The following is a 3,318-nucleotide window of genomic DNA, read 5'->3' on the forward strand; positions in this document are numbered from 1 at the left end:
TGCTGAAAGAAACAGGAAAAGAAAATGATGAGTAGCTAACTAGCAAAACAGCCTGCGTCATAAGAAAAGGATTCTGCCTCTCCCACAAGTGGGATTTAGCAGCAGCAGCCACTGAGGCTGCAGCCAGAAGCAAGTCAGCAACTGTGCAGCAAGAGAAGGTGGGGCAGCAGGTGCTCAGCTTCCCTCTGAGCTGGTGAGCTCAACTGGGAGTGTTTTATGTACTAGTTACCAACATTAAAAATGCAAATAGAGTTTTGTTCTTTTTCCTTCCCCCAGATGTACATTCATAGTGACCCAGAAAGTAAAAAGTTTGAAAACCTCTGAAAGGGAACAGGTAACACTGAAATGAGGGAGACTGTATCTTACTTGAAACATCTCCTGGATAGCTATGTTTTTCTTTACTCAGCCATTACATTTTCTGCATTATCCATTATTGGAATTCATACCTTATTGACACTGTAGTTGCCGTGAGACACGGAACAAATGTCGCAGTGCCTGAGCCATGCCATACCTAGGCCCTTACGTCAGCTCTGAGGAGCTGCTCTCCACAGGCCAGCTCTGGTGATCTCCGTTCAGCCTCCCTCAGTCCTGCATGGCCCTAGGGACATTGGGCATGCCAGAGTCCTGCTCAAGTATCTGGTTTCTGTTCCTCATCTTCTGGGTGCTCATTTGGAGGCAGTCAAGGTTTGCAGTGCAGAGAAGTGGAATGCTTACCTTTATCACAAAAAGTAACTTTTTTTTAAACAGGTAAAGCACTATAACATATGAATTGACCGGGAAATCAGACGTAAAACACATGCAACTAGGATTTAAAGAAACGAGAAATGTAAAGGCAGTATGTTAATTGCTAAGACTCTGATTACTTGAAATTAAGACTACCTTCTTTGTTTTGTTGCAGGCATCACACAGGTGCCTGAAGCAAGGCTGGCAAAGGGGCTTCCCCGTGCCCTTCGCTGTGTGGCAGCACCTGCTTCTACTGTCTGAAAGTACACTTGCTGCTGGTGCTCCTCAGAACCACGGGAGACTTCACAGAGTAAAAACCTACTGTAAGCAGATCTGGACTTGCTCTGAACCACCTTCCAGCCTTAATAAATCTTGCTAGGCCTGTTGGCCTGCAAGCAGTATTGTGCTAGTGACACAGGCCCAGCTTTTGGATCCAAGCTGGCTGACATCTGGCCAGCTCCGGATGGGAAGCAGCACCCTCTAGTGCCTTTGCTACATCCTAAAAACTCACGGTCCTGTGAGACCCGATTCTGCAAGGGTGAGAAATGTATTCTCCGCAGCTTCAGAGTGCAGAGCATTTGAATTTCATTTAAGAGTCACAAATAAATGGCCTCTATATAGGTCACTGTTGGTACTAAGAATACATGGCGAGACTGGAGACATCCTGCAGCTGTGGGCAGACAGCTGGGATTTGTACCCACCTGAATGGATGGTGTGCAGGATCTCACCCTAGAACTGGATTGAGCTCTTCTAGAAAGCTTTAAGCAAGTGAAAGTAATACAAGAAAGACACTGACGTGCTGAAGCGAGTCCAGAGAAGGGAAACGAAGCTGGTGAAGGGTCTAGAGCATGAGTCTTTCAAGGAGCAGCTGAGGGAACTGGGGTTGTTCAGCCTGGAGAAATGGAGGCCGAGGGGAGACCTTATCACTCTCTGCAACCACCTGAAAGGAGGTGGTAGTGAGGAGGGGGTTGGTCTCTTCTCCCCAGTAACAAGCGATAGGACAAGGAGAAATTGCCTTAACTTGTGCCAGGGGAGGTTTAGATTGGATATTAGGAAAAAAGTCTTTATTTAAAGGGTTGTCAGGCATTGGAACAGTCTGCCCAGGAAAGTGGAGAAGTCACCATCTCTGGAGGTTATTTAAAAAGATGTGCAGGTGTGGTGCTTAAGCACATGGTTTAGTGGTGGACTTGGCAGTGCTGGATTAAAGGTAGGACTTGATGATATTAAAGGTCTCTTCCAGCCAAAACAATTCTGAAATAGAAGACTCATTACGCTTGCTGATAAACTTCAACAATGCTTAAATCACCTTAATAATTGGGAACTCCACCTTAATTCAAGATGCAGCTTCATTTCAGCAAACCACTCACTCTGTCTTTTCTGTGAAAGGTAAACCTTGTTCCTGAAGACTTCCTTTTCATGTCTAGGAGTCTACAATGGACAATAAAGTCAACTTTTGTTCTTCTCCATTAACAAACTGAAAAGACTGAAATTTATAACTAGTCCACCTTAGGCCTTACTTTCAAGCCCTGAATTATTTTTATGTCCATTTTTGCATATCCTTCTTTGACATTTGGAACTGAAAATCCCATTCGGCCAGCAGCATATTCATCAAGGAAAGATCCTCCTTGTTTCAGGTATCACTTCTACAGCAAAAAACAGGAAGTACAAATATGGGCAAGAAAATGGTGGCAGAAGCTCTAATGCCTGCAGCTGCCAGAGGAGCTGGTGAACATGGCAGCACTGGGTTTCTAGAGGTGGCAGCTAGGCAAGGTCTGAGGAAGGGATGTTTCTTTCTGGCACTGCCTTCGTAGGTGTTCAGGCACTGCTCTAGTTCAATTAATCGCAGCCTAATACCAAGAACTTTTGCAGCACTTGAGACTCACATCTCCATGCCTACTTCTCTTGGTATCTTCAAAACTGTTTCTGTTGTCCTGAAGGCTCTTGGCTGTTGCTATCACACTCATCCTCCAGTGCTCCTCATCTGTTATCCCCCAGCCTTAAAAAGTCTAGTTGCTGGTAGATTAGTCATGCACTATCCCCTTCAAAAAGTCAATTAACAGTTTCTCTCTTATCCCCCATTTTCTGGCAACTCAAAAGTATTTCATAGAATCATTAAGGTTGGAAGTTACCTTAAAGATTATCAAGTTCCAACCCCCTGCCATGAGCAGGGAGCCTTACCACTAGACCAGGTTGCAAAAAACCTCATCCAGCCTGGCCTTAAAAATCTCCAGGGATGGGGCATCAACAACCTCTCTGGGCAACCCATTCGAGTTCCTCACCACCCTTATAGTGAAGAATTTCTTCCTAATATCTAACCTAAATCCCCCCTCTCTCAGTTTAAAACCATTACCCCATTTCATCCACAACCACCTTCTCTTCCTCCTCCCTCTGGTCCCTGTGCAATCACAGCATCCAGACAAACTGCCAGCACGCCTGTAACTCACCTCACAGTCACAGAATCAATCCTAGGGGTTGGGAGGGATCCCAAAAGATCATCTAGTCCAACCCCCCTGCCAGAGCAGGGTCACCCAGAGCACATCACACAGGAACGTGTCCAGGCGGGTTCTGAATGTCTCCAGTGAAGGAGACTCCACA

The sequence above is a fragment of the Chaetura pelagica genome, unplaced genomic scaffold (genome assembly GCF_000747805.2).
Source record: "Chaetura pelagica isolate M959 unplaced genomic scaffold, ChaPel_1.0 scaffold109, whole genome shotgun sequence".
NCBI classification, from domain to species: domain Eukaryota; kingdom Metazoa; phylum Chordata; class Aves; order Apodiformes; family Apodidae; genus Chaetura; species Chaetura pelagica.